The 25454-nt window shown below is 34.8% G+C and overlaps 1 pseudogene; it reads left to right on the top strand.

Moving 5' to 3' along the window:
* LOC131875308 (clathrin heavy chain 2-like) overlaps positions 1-25454 on the top strand; it is a 78090-nt pseudogene that overhangs the window by 19382 nt on the left and 33254 nt on the right.

Genomic DNA, 25454 nt, shown 5'->3' on the forward strand with positions numbered 1-25454 from the left:
CATTTTGAAGAAATAACTGAAAAATGATCGTCGGTGTGAAGATATGATTACTTCTCCGATGATTGTTGGAAATCCTTTTAGAATGCCTTTGCTCACTCTTAATCGCCTGAAATTAGCCTTTGCTTCACTCTGGATTGCTTGAATATTGGGTGAATGAAAATGAATTCACTTTCTCCTTTTATCAGAAAGTAAACACTAATCCTTCACTGTCATAAATACTTCATGATGTACCCTACCAGATGCCAGTTTCATAGTCTTATGTTGGGTAAACCTTCATCAATGATTAAGACAACTCTCCATATCTCTTCTAGATCTCTTTCAGATCTCCTTCAGGGAAAATGCAAGATTTTCAACATATTTGCCAACCCCTAAGGTGTATGCCTCAGTTACCGGTGGAATTTCCTACCAGTGCAAGAATGCTTTGTTCTACCAATGGAGTTACTAGTGTAGGTCCATCTCCACTTAGTTCTTCAAACTTTCTAACCCATCTCTTAGCGTGATCTTGTTGAATTTTATCTACTTTCTTCTTTCCTTTCTCATTTTCTTTATCATTGCTAACCGGTTGAGTCTTTCTTCTGCAATACTTAGCAATATGACCTATTTTGTTGCATGCATAACATGTAACATTTTTCTTTTGAATTGCTTTGACATATCTGGTGTCATTCCTTGACCTACATTGATTAGCCAAATGACCAAACTTTCCACATGCATGACATTTGACATTCATTCTGCAATCTTATGATTTATGACCATATTTCTTGCAATTTGTGCATTTACCGGGAACAAAATTGTAGTTTTGATTTCCTCTATTTCTACATTGTTTAGCCATATGCCCAAATTTATTACAAACAAAGCATCTACCATTGAATTTATAAGCATTAGATTGCCTTACTAGTTTTCTCTGGTCTGATGAGTTCTGCATACTGGTTGTCTGATCTTCATTTGCAGTACTAGAGCTTTCACCTTCTACAAATCCAAGTCCTCTAGAATCATCATTCTGCCTTTGTCTTTCCAATAAGTCATTCAACTGTGCAACACTAATCCTAAATATTTTTTATACTCACTTGCAGTAGTCAGATCATCTCTCAAAGTAGTTATTTGTCTTTCAAGCTCTTGTTCATTGTTCCAGGAGTGTGCCAAATCAGTTCTTAGATTATTCTCATGAGTCAATCTGCCACATTCATCAAATTTGTTCTTTAGAGATATAACAGGATTATCTTCCTTCTTCTTTCTATCCTCAATATCTTTTGATAACCTCATAGTCAGGTCTTGTATTTCATTCTTTATGAGCATGTTTGCTTGACTTAGTTTTTGACATTGTTCCTTAAGTGCATTTTTCTCCTCATCATCAGGGTTTTGCAAAAGTTCCTTTCTCTTGGCTTGAGCTAATGATAACCTTTCTTCCAGGACAAGGATGAATTCATTAGTAAAATTCAATTCATCTTGCAATTTTAAATTCTTCATCCTTTCAACATCAGAATCCTCAAGAGCCATCTCAAGTTGCTTTTCCATAGCCATGTTCAATGATTTCGGTTTCAGGATCTTCCTCAAGCTGTTAAACTTCTTAAGAGGAACTAGGCTCTGATGCCAATTGTTGGGATCTAAGAACACTGAGAGGGGGGGGGGGGTGAATCAATGTTCTGCCGGTAAGATATGATTTTACCCTTTTATAACATACACATATAAACCAGTAAATGAAGAAACATATAACTGTTAGGACCTGGAGGCAACTAAGGGGGGGGGGGGGTGAATCAGTTGTCTATTAATTTCAACCAAATATACTTTAACCAAACTTTAATGCTGGTAGATAGTTTAACAGTTAATTGCAATACCGGTAAAGTTTAATGCATGAAACAAAAAGACAAATAACATACACAACACATAACATAGTTATTTGTATGTGGAAACCCTGTAAGGGGAAAAATCATGGTGGGAAACCTTACCCACAATCAGATGATATTACTGTAGATAGTATGTGTGTACAAATGGGGTCTGCACATGTAGAAAGGCCAACTGCCTAGAGCTCACTGCTCAATCACAAAATGGGAGTCACACTGACTACAATTGGATGGTTAAATCCAATGATAATGTACCTCTCAAAATAACATCTTCATATGTTGGATTTAGTACCGGTTAAGCTTTGTTTGCCTTCCTCATACATTCCTTGGATCTTCAAATGATTTCTGTGTGTATAGCTCTGCTTATATTCACATATACCTTATTACAATCCTTTTCACACTCCTCTACATAATCTCACAAATGAGATCTTACATATATACCAAAACCTAAGACCAATTGTGTAGGTCAACTCACTAAGATATTACAATTAAATCAAGTACAAATGAATTAATATGTGATGCATGATGTCAGCTCAATGCATTTACAACAATAACAAATCATCTCCATATCGTGTCGTGCTGATTTGGAATAGATAATGCTTGCCGGTCCATAGCCTAGACCTATTTGCCAGTAACAACAAATATGCAAACTCGATTGTACCAATAATCAGATCACCAAAACCAAGTGTCCAAACAATGTATTCGACATAACCAAGTAATCTCCAAATGATAACAGATCATCCTTAGTGTCGGTGAATAATATAACTTGTCGGTGAACTATATATCGCTGACTGTGTGTAAGTCATTGAACATGCCAGTGAACATAACCAAAGATCTCTATGTGTTCTCAAGTGTTGACAAGTGTTGACATCAATGACAAAACCAATGCAACACATCCATGATACCAACAATAACTTGAAGCAAATAAACCATCCACATAAATGAATACCATAACACACATAATTTTTACGTGGAAAACCTTAAAGAGGAAAAACCACGATGGGATTTGTGACCCACAATATCAGTTCACTAGCCATATGAAAGGATATTACATAAAATGGGGGCCTGTACATGTAGGAAGGCACACTGCTCATCACAAAAGCGTCTCACTGACTACAAGCTTTTGCTGAAATGAAACAGTAATAATGAACTCACAAAATGCATCTACTATGCCAAAAAGAGTTCCAGTTATAGTTCTACTCTGTACCAGTTCATAAACCCTGAACACTTCTACAAGTATCTCTTCTCCTCTGAGAATACTTTCTAAACTATCTACAGATCATTGCATGATATAACATTCGCATACAAATAATCTACATACATATACTTCACATTATATGGTTCTGCTATTATTTGTTGGTATTTTGGTATGGTTTTGTCATTGATGTCAACACCTACTAATCACTTGTCAACTCTGGCACTTTGGAGAATCAACAACATCCACTGGCAAGCAAGTGACTTATGCACAGTAACTGGTATCTGGTACATCGATAGGATATAATGATCACCGACACTTGGAAGGGCATGGAAAACACTTGGTTATGTCGAAGACAATCATGTGGACACCTTGTCTTGGAGTTTTGTTTATTGGTATATTTGTATTTGCATATTTGTTGTTACCGGCAAATAGCTCCAGGTTACACCAGCAGGTTTATCTTTTCCAGATCAGCATGGTACGCTATGAAGATGACTTATTATTGTTGTAAATGCATTAAGCTGACATGGTGAATCAGTTATTGCATTGGGTATTAATTGATTTGTAAATTAATTTTATTGTAATATCCTTTAGAGTCGACCTACTAAAATTGATCTTAGGGTATGGTATAAATGTAAGATCTTAATTGTAAGATCGAATGTGGAATGCAAAAAAGCATTGTGTAAAGATATATGCAAGAATAAGCAGAGCTATACACACAGACATCATTTGAAGGTTGAAGGAGGGTTTTTGTGAAGACAATCAGAACTACACTGGTACTGAATCCAACATATGAAGATGCTATTTTGAGTAGTACATTCTTATTGGATTTAACCATCCAATTGTAGTTAGTGTCACTCCTATTTTGTGATTGAGCAGTGAGCTCTAGGCGCTTGGCCTTTCTGCATGTGCAGACCCCATTTGTATACACTTACTATCTGCAGTAGTATCATCTGATTGTGGGTAAGATTTCCCACCGTGATTTTTCCCCTTACAGGGTTTCCATGTACAAATATTGGTGTTATGTGTTGTGGATGACTTTGTCTTTTTGTTTCATGCATTAATCCTTACTGGTATTGTAATTAACAGTTAAAATTGTCTACCGACATATTAGACTGGTTTACCGGTATTAAGCATTAAGCTAGTTAAGTTGTTTTTGGTTTGAATTGTTAGACAACTGATTCACCCCCCCCCCACCTCTCAGTTGTCTCCAGGACCTAACAATTGGTATCAGAGCCTATTCCTCTTTTGCATAAGTTTAACAGCTTGAGGAGATCCAATGTCTACTAACTATTTCAGGAAGGACAATCTTAAACTTGATGGAACCAACTATGGCATATGGAAGATCAGAATGGAGACACATCTAAATTGCATTGGAAAGGACATCTGGGATGTTACAAAGAATGGTTATACTGCACCTACTTCTGGTCAGCCTAATCCACCTACCTTGGGAAAATATGAGGAAAATGATTGCAAAGTAAGAGAAGCACTTTTGAGCGTATTATCTGATTAGCAAATCATGGGACTATCAGATAGGTCTACTACTAAAGCTATTTGGGATCATTTGGAAACATTGAATGAAGGAGATTCCACAGTCAAAATTGCAAAACTTGAAAGCTTCCAGGTCAGGTATGAACATCTAAAAATGGAAGAAGATGAAAGGATTTCTGCTTTTATGGAAAGAGTAAATGAGATTGTTTTGGGTATTAAATGTTGTGGAGGAACCTTAAGTGAGAATGAAATTGTTTCAAAAATTTTAAGAGGATTGCCACCGGCATATAAAATGAAAGTCACTACTATAAATGAGTTAAGAACAATGCCTAATACATCAGTAACTAGGGATACATTGATTGGAAAACTTTCAACTTTTGAAATTGAAGAATTTGGTCCTGTTGCTACTATAAAGACAAATTTAGCCTTTAAAGCATCTACATCATCTGCACCATCATTTGACAAATCAGATTGGAAATACTTTTATGCAAGAGAACTTGAAGAAATTGAAGCACTATTTGCAAGGAAAATGCCTAAAGGTCCAATTGGAAGTAAGTATGAAGGTAAAGCACCCTTTAAATGTTTTAACTACAATAAGATTGGTCATATGGCTTCAAGATGCCCTGATAGACATGCTAGACTAAGAGAAGAAGCTAGAAGAACATACAAGCCTAACCCTGAATATCAAAGATATAGATTTAAGAAGAATAAAGACAAATCTTGTTACATTGCTGATGAAGGAGTGACTGATGATTCTGATGAGGATCCGACAGATAATGGATGGGTTTTTGTTGCTATAATAGAAGATCAACCAGCACCTATTGCTCAACTGGTAGAATAGGCCTTGGTAGCTAAAGTTGAAGTAAAGGATGAGTGGATCATTGATTCAAGATGCTCACATCATATGACATGAGATAAAGGTAAATTCTTGAAGTTTCAAGAATACAATGGAGGCTTAGTAAGATTTGGAGATGATAAAGCTTGTTTGATCAAAGGTAAGGGTACAATATCTCTTGATGGTAAGAATAATACTAACAATGTCTACTATGTTGAAGGTTTAAAACATAATCTTTTGAGTGTTGGTCAATTAGTTGAGAAAGGATTTCAGTTACAATTCAAAAATGGAAAATGCAAAATCATGAATAGAATTGGTTTGGAAATTGCAACCGGTAATCACACTAAAGGTAATATCTTTCATTTAAATAATAGTGAAAAGACATGCTTAATTGGACATATTGATGAAAGTTGGCTATGGCATAAGAGACTCTGTCATGTAAACATTGATTGCATGGTGAAAATCAGTACTACTAAGGTAGTTATAGATTTACCTAAAATTGTCAAACCTCACACTACAGTATGTAAGGAATGTCAATTTGGAAAACAAGTTGGAGCTGGTTTCAAAAGTATTCCAGAAAAATCCAATAATGCTCTTGATTTAATTCATACTGATTTATGTGGTCTGGCTAGAACTAAAAGCTTACAAGGTGATAGATATTTCATGCTAATCATTGATGACTATTCTAGAATGTGTTGGGTTACTTTTCTCAGAGAAAAATCAGAAGCACTTGGAAAGTTCAAACTGTTCAAAGCTATGGTAGAAAATGAAACCAGTAAGAAAATAAAATGTCTAAGATTAGATCAAGGAGGATAATTTACATCTAAGGAATATAATGCATTCTGTGAAGTAAATGGAATCGGAAGACAACTATCAGCACCTCGGACACCACAACAAAATGGAGTTGTTGAAAGGAAAAACAAAACTATCTTGGATGCAGCAAGAAGTATGTTATCAGAAGGAAACCTACCAAATGTGTATTGGAGAGAGGCAGTAAGTACAACGGTCTATACATTCAACAAAGTTAACATCAAAGGTGAAACCGGTAAGACCCCTCATGAATTATGGTTTGGTATTACTCCTACTCTTAAATATTTTAGAATTTTTGGAAGTAAATACTATATCAAAAGAGATGAGTATATTGGCAAATTTGATCCTAGAAGTGATGAAGGAATATTTCTTGGTTATTTATCTAAGAGCAAGGCATATAGATTTTTTAACAAAAGATTGTAGAAAATTGTTGAGAGTACAAATGTAAAGATTGATGAACATTTCAGAGGAACTTCAAGGTATATAGACTCTGAACCGGCAATAGAAATTTTGACAAATGAACATACACTGAATCCACCAATACAAAATGAAGATCCAGTTACACCGGTATCATCTGAAAATTCCATAGTAACTGAGGAACAACAGTAAACAAAGACACCTTGGTATGTAAGACTAAATCATTCTATAGATCAGATAATTGGAAACAAGTATAAAGGAGTTATGACAAGAGGAAGATTGACAAATGAAGAGGTATGTCTTATTTCTCAAATTGAACCATCATCAGTTAATGAGGTATGTGAAGATAAATATTGGATTAAAGCTATGGAAGAAGAATTAGAACAATTTAAGAAGAATAACACTTGGACATTAGTTCCCCGACCTAAAGATAAAAATGTAATTGGAACCAAATGGGTATTCAGAAACAAACTTAATGAAGATGATAAGGTTATCAGAAATAAAGCAAGACTAGTGTGTAAGGGATATTCTTAGAAAGAAGGAATTGATTACAATGGAACCTTTGCACTGGTAGCTAGAATTGAGGCAGTTAGATTATTTTTGGCTTTTGCAGCACATAAGAACTACAAAGTATATCAAATGGATATTAAATGTGCATTTTTGAATGGAGATCTTGAAGAAGAAGTTTACATTGAACAACTTGATGGATTTTCTTCGACAGATAACAAAGATATGGTTTGTAGGTTAAGAAAAGCTTTGTATGGATTGAAACAAGCTCCAAGAGCTTGGTATGCAAGATTGGATAAGTATCTTTTGAAGATTGGTTTCTCTGAAGGTAATGCTGAGAACAACTTATATTATAAATTGACTAATGATGATATCTTGGTTATAGAAGTTTTTGTTGATGATATAATCTTTGGAGGAGAAGATGGCTTATGTAAATAATTTTCTATTAAAATGCATCAAGAATTTGAAATGTCTACGATTGGAGAAATAAAATTCTTTTTAGGATTGTAGATTTCACAGACTAATAAAGGTATATTCTTGATTCAATCCAAATACTTAAAGGAGTTACTGAAGAAATTTGGGATGGAGAACTCTAAACTAGTAAGCACACCTATGACTACAAATGACAAACTATCACTAAGGGATGAATCTACACCTATTAATCCAACTAGATACAAATCTGTGATAGGAGGTTTACTATATTTGACACAAACTAGACCTGATATTATGAATGCAGTATGTATTGTTTCAAGATTTCAGAGTAATCCTAGAGAAAATCATGAATCAGCAGTAAGAAGGATTTTTCGGTACTTACAAGGCACTATAAATCTTGGATTATGGTATCCTAGAGATGAAAACTTTGAATTATGTGCATACATAGATGCGAATTGGGAAGGAGATGTGGATGATAGAAAAAGCACCACCAGCGGTGCATTCTTTCTTGGAAGCAGACTAGTTTCTTGTTTGAGTAAGAAACAAAGTTGTACATCTTTATCAACAGTAGAATCAAAATATGTTGCAGCAATAGCTAACTATACACAGGTACTATGGCTTAATCAAATGTTGAAAGACATAAAGGTAAAATGCAAGGAACCTATTACTATCTATTATGATAATATTGTAGCAATTGATATATCTAAGAATCCAATATTACATTCTAAAACCAAACATGTTTCTATCAAATTGAATTTTCTAAGGGAAAATGTTGAAGCAAAAGATATAAAACTAGTTTATGTGAATACTAAAGAGCAGATTGCAGATATCTTCACTAAACCTCTGCCTATGGAGACTTTTGAATATCTCAGAGACTAGCTTGGGGTCATACCCCCACCAGTAGAGACTTAGGAAGTTTATGATGATAGTTATGATACTTAATGTTAAGTATAGATGCCAAGCTAATAAGATGAGAGGGGGGGGAGTAAATCATACAACCTTAATCTTCCATAAAAATAACAGAGTCAACCTTGGTAACATATACTTCAGTAATATAACCAAAACTGCTAAACATGCAAACTCAAAAGCATATAAACATCATAAAACTCATAACACCAGATTTAACGTGGAAACCCAAATAGGGAAAAACCACTATGGGATTTTGGACCCACTAAGAAATATACTCTTCTAGAGTATGCTCGATTAAAAGAAAATCCTATTAAAGATTACAAACACATTGCTAGATGTGACCTGGTTAAGGGATTTCCCTCAGATCTGTTAGGATCTTCACCTTGTTAGAAGTGACTTTATTAAAGGATTTCAAACACTCAATCAGAATGTCACCTTGCTAGAGGGTTTTACAAATAAGACTGTTAAGTCCACTCGGTTAAGAGATTTTCTATCACTTCACAAAATAACAGTAATAAAAATCTATCTGCAACTTCACATCTAAAATGCTAAAGCAGATTCTTATTTGCTCAATACTATCTAAGACTTATCTTGTCCATCTTCTAGGCTCTATACTATGTTATTCAAATAGGTCTTCAAGCTTTAGTGCTCGGTAATCACTATGTAGCATCCCTGTGCATACACTTGCCTGCATACATTGTTTATCAACAGTGCCTTATTTATAAACAATTTGCCAACTGCTTAATCTTCTTGATCACATTTCCCATGATCAATCATAGCCATCAGATCTTCAAACTTGACTATGTTCAATGTATCCTTAGATCTGAAAATGTTTTACCCCACCTTAGAACTTGTGCTAGGGTATTGCGGTTCAATCTGAGCTATAGATCTTCCTGCCGATTTTCCTTTACCATAGATTCTTTAACAAACTTCATGCACGGCATACCAATCATTTAATCAGTTCCAGCTCATCAGCTTCCTTCATTAAATAATGCTTTTATTCATTCAATGCATTCTATTACTACTCGGTTGCAACTCGGTAAATACTAAACTTTACTCGGTAGACATTCTGCCTTCATTAACCAATAGCGATAACCTTAGGGTTTACCAACTAGGTTCTTTGCTTGGTAACATAGTATAGTATTAACCTTACAATTGATAACATATGTAGGATATCAAAACAATCTAAACATCATGATCTCATCATTGTCTAACTCAGTAATAGTTGCCCATTGAATAACTTATTCCTCCCCTTATTCATCATATTCTTTCTATGTCTTTTACCGACATCTTTATACTCATCAAATCATACTTCTTAAGATAAGGCAACATCATACTGAATTAGAAAATCAATTTCTTGACATCAATGACAAAATAATAATATTAGGACAATAAACATCCTTGATCAGTTATATCCATAGTCATCAACAACCTTCTCAATATCCTTATTGAAATGCCAACAATCTCCCTTTGTCTGTTATAATGCCAACAATCTCCCCCTTTGGCTTTGATGGCATACCCAATTGATTTGAACTAACTGATTCAAATTGTTGTGAGATTCTAAAATGCTTAAATGCTCTCCCCCTATCATAAGTCTTCTCCCCCATACATTAGTCTTCTCCTCTATCATCAGTCTTCTCCCCCTTTGACAACAATGGCAAAAAGTAAAGAACATAATTTCTTCCTGTATGAAGTGATTTCCTACTATTATGTGTCAACTTAGTCTCGGTCAGAGCATTTTGTCTTCAATTCCTATTCCCTATTATTATTTCTTGCACACCTTTAGAAAACATCCTAAAGTGTATAAATCAGCATCAACTCCTAAAAGATATTCTGTAGAGTCATCAAATTGATGCGTTCACCGAACTCGGTCAGTGAATGGAAGATAGGGGTAGGACCCCTAACTTACTTTTGAGATACTCAAAAGTGTCCCTTGGTAGTGGCTTGGTGAAGATATTTTCTATTTGTTCCTTTGTGCTAACATACTCCAACACTACTTTCTTCTCTTGAGCTTCTTCTAGATAATGATATTTGATAGAGATGTGCTTTGTCTTAGAGTGCATAACAGGATTCTTTGAAATGTTAATGGCACTAGTATTGTCACAAAATATAGTTACTGGCTCGATAACTTTCCCATTTATACCTTCCAATAGTTTTTTGATTCATGCTATGTTGGTACAATTCAATGCTGCAGCAACGTACTCAGCTTCTGCTGTTGACTGTGAAACACATCCTTGTTTCTTGCTAAGCCAACTCACTAGTCCTTCTCCTAAAAAGAAAGCTCCTCCACTTGTGCTTTTTCTATCATCAATGTTGCCTGTCCAATCAGCATCAGTATTAACTTTTAAATCAAAGTCATTTCCTTTTTGATATACTAAGCCATAGTCTTCAGTGGCTTTCAAGTATCTAAAAATTCTCTTGATTGTTGTCATGTGTGTTTCCTTAGGATCTGTAGAGAATCTTGCAACTATACCTACTGCATGTGCTATGTCTGGTCTGCTATGAACAACATATTGTGGCTTTCCAATCATGGATCGGTAAAGTGTCTCATCAACAGATGTAGATTCATCATTCTTTGATCATTTACAGTTGGTAGTCATAGGAGTACTTATTGGTTTTGAATCCTCCATTCCAATTTTTTTCAAGATTTCCTTTATGTACTTGGAATGAGTAATGAAAATCTCATCTTTCATTTGTAGTATCTGTAAACCTATAAAATACTTTATCTCACCGATTAATGACATCTCAAATTCTTTTCTCATTTCATTTTCAAAGTTCTTGCATAGAGAGTCATTTCCACAAAATATAATATCATCAACAAATATAGCTATGATCAGTATTCCATTTTTATCATTCTTCATGTATATATTGTTGTTTTCACTTGTTCTTATAAAACCAATCTTGATTAAATAAGAGTGCAATCTTTCATACCATGCTCTAGGTGCTTGTTTTAGACCATATAAAGCTTTGTTCAATTTATATACCTGATCTTTATTCTTGTCTTCAACAAATCCTTTAGGTTGTTCAATAAAAACTTCTTCTTCTAATATACCATTCAGAAATGTAGATTTGACATCCATTTGATATACCTTGAAATTCTTGTAAGAAGCATATGCCAACAATGTTCTTACTCCTTCAAGTCTAGCCACAGGTGCAAAAGTCTCACCATAATCAATTCCTTCTTCTTGGGCATAACCTTTGCAAACTAGTCTTGCTTTATTTTGAATGACCTCACCTTTTTCATTCAGCTTGTTTCTGAAAATCCACTTTGTACCAATTACATTTTTTGTCCTTCGGTCTTGGGACCAGTGTCCATGTGTCATTCTTCTTGATTTGATCAATCTCTTATGTCAAAGCACTTATCCAATCTTCACTGTTAAATGCTTCTTTCACTATTCTCATTCAAATTAAGAAATCAGACATGTGTTCTGTCTCAGTTTGTTCCTTGTCATCACTGGATCATCCTTATCTCCTATAATCTGACTTGATGCATGATGTCTTCTAACATACTTGGCTAATATAGGCTTGGTAGGCTCTGTATGATCTTCTTCATCACTCGGTAACTAGATATTCTCTTCATTTTCTTCAACAGTTCTCTTGGTAAGACTTGTCGGTTGAACATAGACAAATTCATCATAATCTTCTGGTTCCTTGGAGTTTCCTTCATCATTTTTTTCTACAAATTCATCAATTTTCACATTTGCACTTTCTACTATTTTGTTAGATGATTTGATCAAACATTTAAATGTTTTACTTCTAGAAGAATAACCTAGAAATGTTCCTTCTTCACTTTTATGATCAAAATTTCCATTTCTATCATCTTTGTGTACATAGCATCTACTTCCAAAGATTTTGAAGTAACTTACATTAGGTTTCTTGTCATACCAGATTTCATATGGTGTCTTCAAAGTTCCTTTCTTCAGTTGTACTTAGTTCAGGATGTAAACTGCTATGCTTATTGCTTCTCTCCAAAATGTTTGTGGCACTTTCTTTTCAATCATCAGGGTTTTGGCACAATCCACACTAGATTGTTTCTTTTCTCAGCAATTCCATTTTGTTGTGGAGTTCTCAGTGCAGAGACTTGTCTTTTTATACCATGATCATTGCAGAATAAGTTGAACTCATCAGATGTGAACTCTCCTCCTCTATCTGATCTAAGACATTTAGTTGTCTTCCTATTTTATTTTCAACTCTTGCTTTGTACCATTTAAACATTTGAAAAGCTTCTGATTTTTCTTTTAAAAACATAACTGACATCATCCTTGAGTAATCATCCACAAATAATATGAAATATTTATCACCATAATAACTTTGAACTTTCATAGGACCACAAAGATCAGTGTGCACAAGATCTAAAATTCGCGTAGAAGTGTAGGACTTACTTGTAAAGCTTGATCTTGTCATTTTACCCATCTGGCATCCTCGACACATAGCATTCTTAGGTTTCTCAAGACTCGGTAGACCTCTTCCTCAGTGCTTCTTACTTATTTTGATTAGATTATCAAAATTTACATGACAAAACCTTTTATGCCATAACCAGGTATCATCTATCTTTGCATACAAACACTTGTTCCGAGTTGAGTCAAGATGAAATGTATTACCTTTTGTTTGTGTCCTGGTAGTAGCTAACTTTCCATGCTTGTCATGAACTTTGATAATTCCTTTCTGAAATTCTATTCGGTAACCTATATTGTTTAGCTGTGCTACACTCAACAAATTGTATTTCAAACCTTCAACCCAATAAACATCATTACATTTAGCATTGTCAAGAAGTGTTATAGATCCTTTACCTTTTACCAAACATGGCGCATCATTACCAAATCTTACATAGCCTCCATCATAATCTTCTAATATAACAAACTTGTGTTTATCACCTGTCATGTGATGTGAGCATCCACTATCTATGATCCAAGAATCATTAGTATTTATGTGAGATATTAGGGCTTTTTCTTCATACCTTTCTTCATCTGATCCATCTTTGATAGCCACATAAACTACTTCCTCTATATTAGTTTCATCTGATTTATCATCATTGGATTCTTCATCAGCTATTAAGCATGACTTTCTATCTCTTCTTCTAAAGTCTCGGTATCCTCTGTAATGATTATCTTTCTGTTTGTCATCTCGGTAATCTGTCTTTTCAGTAGATTCTTTGTCAGGACAGTTAGAAGCCATATGTCCTATCTTATCATAATTGAAACATTTCAAAGGTAGTGTTCCTTTATACTTACCTTTGCCTCTCGGTAATCTTTTGGCTAATAGTGCTTCAAACTCTTCTTGCTTTCTGATTTCCTCATACAATTTGTGTACTTCTTCCATGTTCTTGCGAAATCTTTCACTTGCTCCACTGTGATCCCCTTTAGTGTACTTACACATTCTATCATTGTAATCATCAGATTCACCAATATGAAAAGAACTAAATGCAGACTCAACTTTATTTACCGATGACCCACTGTTATTAAAGTTACTTAACTCAAATGCATGTAGCTTACCAATAGTAGCATCTAAAGAAACTGGCATATTGGGTACAGACCTTAATTCATTGATTGCAGAGACTTGGATTGCATAAGCTGGTAGAAGGGTTCTTAACAACTTACTTGTTATATCCTTTTCTTCAATAGTTCCACCTGCTCCTTTGATTTGATTGACAATCTCCTTTAGTCTTGAATTGTATTGGGTTATGTTCTCACCTTCATTCATCCTCATAGATTCAAATTGTCCTCTTAGACTATCCACTTTTGCTCTTTGAACATGTTCATCTCCACCATACATAGATATGAGCTTATCCCACAATGCCTTTGCATTATTGCAAACTTCTAGATCATTAAACTCTAAATCAGTCAATGCAGATGTTATTTCAATCATTGCTTAAATATGTTCTTGCTTTTCCTTTATCTCTTCCATTTTCAATGGATAGGTGCTCGATGTAATGAAATCATTCTGCAGATAATATACAACATATTCTCCAACTCCTGATAGGTGCAGCTTCATCCTTTTTTGCCATGTATAGAAACTTGACTTGTTCAGCTTCGGTGCATCCCTCTTATACATCTTTGGATTTTTTCCTCAAGTACCTTTAAACTTTTTCTTTCGGAGTCCAAAGCTCTGATACCAATTGATAGTTCTGATACTTAATGTTAAGTATAGATGCCAAGCTAATAAGATGAGAGGGGGGGGGGGGCTGAATCATACAACCTTAATCTTCCATAAAAACAACAGATTCAACCTTGGTAACATATACTTCAGTAATATAACCAAAATTGCTAAACATGCAAACTCAAAAGCATATAAAGATCATAAAAATCATAACACCAGATTTAACGTGGAAACCCAAATAGGGAAAAACCATTGTGGGATTTCGAACCCACTAAGAAATATACTCTTCTAGAGTATGCTAAGTTAAAAGAAAATCCTGTTAAAGATTACAAACACATTGCTAGATGTGACCCGGTTAAGGGATTTCCCTCAGATCTGTTAGGAACTTCACCTTGTTAGAAGTGACCTTGTTAAAGGATTTCAAACACTCAATCAGAATGTCACCTTGCTAGAGGGTTTTACAAATAAGACTGTTAAGTCCACTCGGTTAAGAGATTTTCTATCGCTTTACAAAATAACAGTAATAAAAATCTATCTACAACTTCACATCTAAAATGCTAAAGTAGATTCTTATTTTCTCAATACAATCTAGGACTTATCTTGTCCATCTGCTGGGCTCTATAATCTATTATTCAAACAGGTCTTCAAGCTTCAGTTCTCGGTAATCACTATGTAGCATCCCTGTGCATACACTTGCCCACATACATTGTTTATCAATAGTTCCTTATTTATAAACAATTTGCCAACTGCTTAATCTCCTTGATCACATTTCCCATGATCAATCATAGCCATCAGCTCTTCAAACTTGACTATGTTCAATGTATCCTTTGATCTGAAATTTTTTTACCTTGCCTTGGAACTTGCATATATTTCTTGGAACTTGTGCTAGGGTATTGTGGTTCAATCCGAGTTGTAGATCTTCCTGCCAATTTTCCTTTACCATAGATTCTTTAACAAACTTCATGCATGGCATACCAATCATTTAATCAGTTCCAGCTCATCAGCTTACTTCATTAAATAATGCTTTTATTCATTCAATGCATTCTATTACTACTCAGTTGCAACTCACTAAATACTAAACTTCACTCCGTAGACATTTTGCCTTCATTAACTGATAGGGATAACGTTAGGGTTTACCGACTAGGTTCTTTGCTCAGTAACATAGTATAGTATTAACCTTACAATCAATAACATATGTAGGATATCAAAACAATATAAACAACATGATCTCATCATTGTCTAACTTAGTAATAGTTGCCTATTGAATAACTTATTCCTCCCCTTATTCGTCATATTCTTTCTGTGTCTTTTATCGACATATTTATACTCATCAAATCATACTTCTTAAGATATGGCAACATCATACTGAATTAGAAAATCAATTTCTTGACATCAATGACAAAATAATAATATTAGGACAGTAAACATCCTTGATCAGTTATATCCATAGTCATCAACAACCTTCTCAATATCCTTATTGAAATGCCAACAGATGATTGTCATCAACCGGCAAAATTAAACAGAGAAATTTCTTATTCGGGCTTTGACGAGGAAGCTACTTCTCAGGGGGAGTAGTTGGTATACTAAATTGATTGGTATTTTGTATATGAACTTGGCTTGGTAATAAATTTGGCATTTGATGTCAAAGGGGGAGAGATTGGTATGGAAAAACACAAGGAAAACACATGTTTCTCTCGGGGGGAGAGATTTTTACTCTCTGTATCTGTATTTTGATTTCTGGTTATGATCTCTTTTTGAGATATTCTTGGTTTTTGGTATTTGGCATTTCTGTTTTGGCACTTTGATGGTTTTTCCATCTTGTGTTGCCATCAATGCCAAAGGGGGAGATTGTTGGTATTTTGGTATGGTTTTGTCTTTGATGTCAACACCTACTAAACACTTATCAACTATGGCACTTTGGAGAATCAACAACATTCATCGGCGAGCAAGTGACTTATGCACAATCACCGCTATCTGGTACACCAGTAGGATATAATGATCACCAACACTTGGAAGGGCATGGAAAACACTTGGTTATGTCAAAGACATCATGTGGACACCTTGTCTTGGAGTTTTGTAAATTGGTATATTCATATTTGCATATTTGCTGTTACCGGCAAATAGGTCCAGGTTACACCAGTAGGTTTATCTTTTCCAGATCAGCATGGCACGCTATGAAGATGACTTATTATTGTTGTAAATGCATTAAGCCGACATGGTGAATCGGTTATTGCATCGAGTATTAAGTGATTTGTAAATTAATTTTGTTGTATTATCCTTTAGAGCCAACCTACTAAAATTGGTCTTAAGGTATGGTATAAATGTAAGATCTTATTTGTAAGATCGAATGTGGAATGCCAAAAAGGATTGTGTAAAGATATATGTGAGAATAATTTGAGCTATACATGCAGACATCATTTGAAGGTTGAAGGAGGGTTTCTGTGAAGACAATCAGAACTACATCGGTACTGAATCCAGCATATGAAGATGCTATTTTGAGCAGTACATTCTTATTGGATTTAACCATCCAATTGTAGTCAGTGTGACTCCTATTTTGTGATTGAGCAGTGAGCTCTAGGCGCTTGGCCTTTTGGCATGTGCAGACCCCATTTGTATACACTTACTATCTGCAGTAGTATCATCTGATTGTGGGTAAGGTTTCCCACCGTGGTTTTTCCCCTTATAGGGTTTCCACGTACAAATATTGGTGTTATGTGTTGTGGATGACTTTGTCTTTTTGTTTCATGCATTAATCCTTACCGGTATTGCAATTAACTGTTAAAACTGTCTACCAACATATTAGACTAGTTTACCGGTATTAAGCATTAAGTTGGTTAAGTTGTTTTTGGTTTGAATTGTTAGACAACTGATTCACCCCCCCCTCTCAGTTGTCTCTGAGACCTAACATTATTCTCCTATGTCACTCAATCAAAATGACCTAGCAGACTGACCTATATACCCTTACAGACAATAAGCCTTATGTCGGCTTACAATGTATTACCAAAGATATGCAATGTCGGATTTATATAATAATTACAAAATGATGTTTACAAATAAAACTTCCTTAGGGTCCAAGCATGATGTCGGCTTCACTGTAGTGCTGGATACCATTGTTGGTGTCGATGTTGGTGTTGGTGTCGGTGTCAGTGTAACCCTGGATACTCCAATGCCAGTGTCTACCGGTGAATGCCTCCTAGTGCCGGTGTAAGCTGGTGTATGCTTCCTTATGAGTCTTGTTACCAAGTAACCATGGGAAAGAATCATGGGAAAGAACTTGAAAAACACATCATAATTATGAGAGATGAAATTTCCACTACTAATGAGTACAAAGAAAAATTCAAATCTAGCTCAGCCAAGCTAGATGAGATGCTAGAAAGTAAGAGAAGTGGAAAAGATATGTGAGGACTTAGATATGAGAAAGGAGAATCCCTCGATTCTAGACAAAGAAATCATCAGAAGAACAAGAAACCTCTGGTAAGATAGCCTAATGCTTATAAATTCAATGGTAAATGTTTTGTTTGAAATAAATTTGGTCACATGGAAAGTCAATGTAGGAATAGGGTGATGAATAATGGTCCTACCTTTACCGGTCAATGTTTCAAATGCAACAATTTTGGTCATAAGTAAAACATGTGTAGAGAAGTGATGAATAATTCACAAAATAAGAGATTCTATGCTTCTAGAATGTTTGGACACATTTTTAACCAGTGCAGGATGAGACCAAATTAGATGAACTTCAAGCCTATGCAAGGAAATGTTTGGACACATTTTTAACTGGCTTATGCAATGAGGGAGACACAATGGAAGCAGTAAGAAAACATAACAAATTCATATAAACAGATCATATTAAAGCCATAAAACTTCCATAAATCATCCGGTATTTATTATATTAGCAAAAAAGAACATCTGGTAACTAACCGGTTACATGCAGGCTTCAAGCCAGATACTATCCAACCGGGACTCTAAGAATCAACCGGATCACAACATGCAAATCTCAATCCTTATTCTGAATTCTACTTCCTTTGCCCCTACAAATGATTACCTAACATCATATTTATACCCACCAAAACACATCTGGGTCACCCTCATAAGATTAAATTCACCAATGCAGGAAAATGAAACGTGTAATTAGGTCAGCCCTAAGAATTAGATAAATCTTTTTGAAAAATAACAACCAAATGATGCAGTTCAGCAGGAAGGTTGACCACACGCCAAAGAACATTGGACAAGATATTAATGAAATACTTGTAATAAAAGTAAAAAATGATTTGAATTTAACCCATTTCTTTGTTATTGCAAAGGACCCCCTTTTGCATTGATGTCCTCGTCCTCAGAAGAGGACTAGGCATACATCAAGATCACGAGCAGAGGGTAGAACAACTAAAGAGGGGGGAAGTGATGAAGAAAATGATACTCCACTTAGTCTTTACATAGCTTCAAAAAATAATAATAAATGATTGTAATCTACATTATTTGATAATGAATGATTTTTATGTGTTAATGAATGTAATTATGTGCTAATGAATGTTCATGAATGATATGTGTTAATTAATATTGATGAATGTTGTGTGTTAATGAGTGTTAATATTGATGAATGTTGTGTGTTAATGAATGCTATGTGTTATTGAACGTTATGTGATAATGAATGAATGTTATATTTTATTAATGGATGAAACAATCAATGAATATTAGATGATGTTAATGGGGAATTTAGAGTGATGTTTGAGGGGCAGGGGAGGGGCCAAATGAGCTTCCACCTTCACGTGGTTGGCCCTATTAAGTAGAGAATATTAAACTATTCTCGAAACCAAGTGAATCTCAATAAGATAACACACTTTTCAATATTTCATTATGTCGCATAGTTAATCTTATTGAATAATGTATATTGAATCTTAATTGAAGGGTCCAACAGAGCCAACACGAACAACAACACCACAAGTAAGTGGTTTGTTTTTTAAGTTTTTTTTTTCAACAGAATCTATTTTTTATGTGATAAGGGCTGCAGACTAGCTAATGTGTATCATGAACTAGTTAAGTAGTTTTTGATGGTAAGGAAAAAGATTAAAGAGCCAAAGGTTGACAGTGAGCTTATCTATGCATATGCTAAGATTTTTTAAGTTTTTTTTTGTTTTTTTCCAACAAAAGTTGTTTTTGATGTGTGTTCTTTTTTTATTTTCTATAAATAAGTATTGTGAGATTAAGATTAAACATTTTGGATATTGATTCTTTTATTCAAAGGCACCTCTTTTTTTTCATGATAATCTGGGAAGGTTCATCTGCAGTTTTATGTGTAACTGCGAAGGTGAGAAATTGATATTTTTTGTGTTCTAACATTTATTTTTTGTTCTAGGTGGATGGCTTGGAAGAGGCCAGTGATTACTATCAAAATAGGGGTCGCTTTGATGAACTCATATCTTTGATGGAAAGTGGTTTGGGGTTGGAGTGTGCACATATGGGAATCTTTATAGAGTTGGGCATCCTATATGCTAGATATCACCCAGACAAGCTTATGGAACATATCAAATTATTTTTAACATGCCTCAATATACCTAGGGTTATCCATATTTGTGATGAGCAACAACATTGGAAGGAACTTACATATTTATATATTCAAGATGATGAATATGATAATGCCACCACTACTATCATGAACCATTCTCCAGAGGCATGGGATCATATGCAATTCAAAGATGTTGTAGTTAAAGTGGCCAATGTTGATTTGTACTACAAAGTTGGGCACTTTTATTTGCAAGAACACCCAGATCTTATTAATGACCTCTTGAATGTCCTTTCCCTTAGGGTAGACCACACATGAGTGGTTGACTGTTGGTATTTTGGTATGGTTTTGTCATTGATGTCAACACCTGCTAAATTCACCTACTTTGGAGATCCAGCAACATTCACCGACAAACAGTAAACTGTGCAAATAGTTACCGGTATATGGTTAACCAGTAGGATATAATGTTCACTAGTACCTGCATTGACATGGAAGACACTTGGTAATATCGAAGATATCATGTGGACACTTTACTTTGAAGTAATAATCATTGGTATATTCTCATTTGCATATTTACTTTTACCAGTAAATAGGTCTAGGTTATCTAGGGTTACACGTAGGTTTATCTTTTCCAGATCAGCATGGCACGCTATGGAGATGATTTATTATTGTTGTAAATGCATTAAGACGACATGTTCAATCGGTTATTGCATCGGATATTGTATTATTTGTAAAAAGTTTTTATTGTAATATCTTGTAGAGCCGAACTACTAAAATTGGTCTTAGGGTATGGTATAAATGTAAGATCTTATTTGTAAGATCAAGTGTGGAATGTGAAAAAGATTTCAGGAAGGATATATGCGAGATCAAGCAAGGATATACATGAAGACATCATTTGAAGGTGAAGTTAGGTTTTTGTAGAAGCATATCAGCATTACACCGGTACTGAATCCAACATATGAAGATGCTATTTTGTGCAGTACATTCTCATTGGATTCAACCATCCAACTGTAGTCAGTGTGACTCCCATTTGTGATTGAGCAGTGAGCTCTAGGCTGTTGGCCTTTCTGCATGTGCAGACCCCTCTTTGTACACTTACTATCTGTAGTAGTATCATTTGATTGTGGGTATTGTTTCCCACTATGGTTTCTCCCCTTACAAGGTTTCCACATACAATTATTGGTGTCATGTGTTGTGGATGACTTTGTGCTTATTTTTCATGCATTAATTCTTACCGGTATAACAATTTTCTATTAACACTGTTTACCGACATACTTAACTGTCTTACCGATGTTAAGCATTAAGTTGGTTAATAAGTTTTTGGTTTGAATTTATTTGACAACTGATTCCCCCCCCCTCTCAGTTGTCTCCGAGACCTACAATTGGTATCAGAGCCTAGTCCTCTTTTTGCAGAAGTTTAACAACTTGAGGAGATCCAATGTCTACTAATTATTTCAGAAAGGATAGTCCTAAACTTGATGGAACCAACTATGGGATATGGAAAATTAGAATGGAGACACATCTGAATTGCATTGGTAAGGACATCTGGGAAGTTACTAAGAATGGTTATATTGTTGTTGTAATTGGTCAGACTGCTCCCATTACTTTAGCTAAAGATGAAGAAAATGATTGCAAAGCAAGAGAAGCACTTTTGAGCGCATTATCAGATCAACAAATCATGGGATTATCAGATAGATCCACTGCAAAAGCTATTTGGGATCATTTGGAAACACTGAATGAAGGGGATTCCACAGTCAAAATTGCAAAACTTGAAAGCTTCCGAGTCAGGTATAAACATCTGAAAATGGAAGAAGATGAAAGGATTTCTGCTTTTATGGAAAGAGTAAATGAAATTGTTTTGGGTATCAAATGTTGTGGAGGAACCTTGACTAAAGATGAGATTGTTTCAAAAATCTTAAGAGGTTTACCACTGGCATACAAAATGAAGGTTACTGCTATAAATGAGTTGAGAACAATGCCTAACACATCAGTAACTAGGGATACATTGATTGGAAAACTTTCAACTTTTGAAATTGAGGAATTTGGTCCTGTTGCTACTATAAAAACTGATTTGGCCTTCAAAGCATCAACATCATCTGCTCCATCTTTTGACAAATCAGACTGGAGAGCCTTCTATGCAAGAAAACTTGAAGAAACCAGGAAGGAGAATGAAGAGCTTGAAGAACTTGAAGCACTATTTGCAAGAAAAATGCCAAAAGGTCCAATTGGAAGTAAGTATGAAGGTAAAGCACCCTTTAAATGTTTCAACTACAATAAGATTGGTCATATGGCTTCAAGATGCCCTGATAGACATGCTAGAATAAGAGAAGAAGCTAGAAGGACATACAAACCTAATCCTGAATATCAGAGATACAGATTTAAGAAAAACAAAGATAAATCTTGTTACATTGTTGATGAAGGTGTGACTGATGATTCTGATGAGGATCTAGCAGACAACGGATGGGTCTTTTTTGCTATAACAGAAGATCAACCAGTACCTATTGCTCACCCGATAGAACAAGCCCTTGTAGCTAAAGTTGAATCAAAGGATGAATAGATTATTGACTCAGGATGCTCACATCATATGACTGGAGACAAAGGTAAATTCTTGAACTTTCAAGAATACAATGGAGGTTTAGTGAGATTCAGAGATGACAAAGCCTGTTCAATCAAAGGTAAGGGTTCAATATCTCTTGATGGTAAACATAACATTGACAATGTCTACTATGTTGAAGGATTAAAACATAATCTTTTAAGTGTCAGTCAATTAGTTGAGAAAGGTTTTTAGTTACAATTCAAAAATGGAAAATGCAAAATCATGAATAGAACTGGTTTGGAAATTGCAACCAGTAATCAAACTAGAGGTAATATCTTTCATTTGAATAACAGTGAAAAGGCATGCTTAATTGCACATATAGATGAAATTTGGCTATGGCATAAAAGACTATGTCATGTAAATTTTGATTGCATGGTAAAAATCACTACTTCTAAGGCAGTTAGAGATCTACCTAAAATTGTGAAACCTCAGAATACAATTTGCAAGGAATGTCAATTTGGAAAACAAGTTAGAGCTAGTTTCAAAAGTATTCCAGAAAAATCCAATAATGCTCTTGACTTAATTCACGCTGATTTATGTGGTCCAGCTAGAACTAAAAGCTTACAAGGTGATAGATATTTCATGCTAATTATTGATGATTATTCTAGAATGTGTTGGGTTACTTTTCTCAGAGAAAAATCAGAAGCACTTGGGAAGTTCAAACTATTCAAAGCAATGGTTGAAAATGAAACCGGTAAGAAAATTAAATGTTTAAGGTCAGATCAAGGAGGAGAATTTACATATAGAGATTTTAATACCTTTTGTGAAGTAAATGGAATCAAAAGACAATTATCAGCACCACGGAGACCACAATAGAATGGAGTTGTTGAAAGGAAGAACATAACTATTTTGGATGCAGCAAGAAGTATGTTATCAGAAGCAAATCTACCACATGTGTACTAGAGAGAGGCAGTAAGCACTTCTGTCTATACATTCAACAAAGTTCACATCAAAGGTGAAACCGGTAAGACCCCTCATGAACTATGGTTTGGTAATACTCCTACTCTTAAGTATTTTAGAATTTTTGGAAGTAAATGTTATATTAGAAGAGATGAGTATATCGGCAAGTTTGATCCTAGAAGTGATGAAGGAATATTTCTTGGTTATTCATCTAAGAGTAAAGCTTATAGATGTTTTAATAAAAGATTACAGAAAATTGTTGAAAGTACAAATGTAAAGATTGATGAACAATTCAGAGGAACTTCAAGGTATATAGACTCTGAACCGCTAACAGAAATTATGACAAATGAACCAATAGTAACTCCACCAGTACAGAATGATGATCCAGTTACTCCGATATCATCAGAGGATTCCACAGTAATTGAAGAACAACAACAAACTAAGACACCTCAGTATGTAAGACTGAATCATTCTGAAGATCAGATAATTGGAAGCAAATTTAAAGGAGTCATGACAAGAGGAAGATTGGCAAATGAAGAGGTATGTCTTATTTCTCAAATTGAACCATTATCTATCAATGAGGCATGTGAAGATAAATTTTGGATTAAAGCTAAGGAAGAAGAACTAGGACAAATTGAGAAAAATAATACTTGGACATTAGTTCCCCGACCTGAAAATAAAAATGTAATTGGAACCAAATGGGTATTTAGAAACAAACTCAATGAAGATGGTAAGGTTGTCAAAAATAAAGCAAGACTAGTATGTAAGGGATATTCTCAAAAAGAAGGAGTTGATTATAATGAAACCTTTGCACTGGTAGCTAGAATTGAGGTAGTTAGATTATTCTTGGCCTTTGCAGCTCACAAGGATTACAAAGTTTATCAAATGGATATTAAATGTGCATTTTTGAATGGAGATCTTGAAGAAGAAGTCTACATTGAACAACCTGATGGATTTTCTTTGATAGATGACAATAATATGGTTTGCAGATTAAGAAAAGCTCTATATGGATTAAAACAATCTCCAAGAGCTTGGTATGCAAGATTGGATAAGTATCTTTTAAAGATTGGTTTTACTAAAGGAAATGCAGATAGCAATTTATATTACAAAGTAACTAATGATGACATCTTGATTATGGAAGTATTTGTTGATGATATAATCTTTGGAGGAGAAGATGGTTTATGCAAAGAATTTCTCTTAAAATGCAGCATGAATTTGAAATGTCTATGATTGGAGAAATTAAATTCTTTTTAGGATTGCAGATTTTACAGACTAATAAAGGCATATTTTTGAGTCAATCTAAGTACTAAAGAACAGCTTGCAGATATTTTCACAAAACCTTTGCCTCAGGAAACTTTTGAGTATCTCAGAGATCAGCTCAGAGTCTTACCTCCACTGATAGAGACTGAGACAGTTGATGATTGTCATCAACCGGCAGAAATAAATGGACAAATCTTTTATTTTGGTATTTGATGAGGAAGCTACTTCTCAGGGGGAGTAGTTGGTATATTGAATTGGTTGGTATTTTGTATGAACTTGACTTTTTGTGACTTTGGCATTTGATGTCAAAGGGGGAGAGATATATGGAAAAACATTAAGGAAAGATATATGAAAAATGCATTATCTTTTTGAGGAGAGATTGGTAAACACATATTACTCCTAGGGGGAGAAATGGAGATTGTTGATTTTTGTACTTGGCATTTTTGTTTTGGCACTTTGATGGTTTTTCCATCTTGTGTCGCCATCAATGCCAAAGGGGGAGATTGTTGGTATTTTGGTATGGTTTTGTCATTGATGTCAACACCTACTAAATTCACCTACTCTGGAGATCCAACAACATTCACTGGCAAACAGTAAACTGTGCAAATAGTTACCGGTATATGGTTAACCGGCAGGATATAATGTTCACCGGTACCTGCATTGACATGGAA

The sequence above is a fragment of the Cryptomeria japonica genome, chromosome 4, assembly GCF_030272615.1.
Source record: "Cryptomeria japonica chromosome 4, Sugi_1.0, whole genome shotgun sequence".
Classification (NCBI taxonomy): Eukaryota; Viridiplantae; Streptophyta; class Pinopsida; order Cupressales; family Cupressaceae; genus Cryptomeria; species Cryptomeria japonica.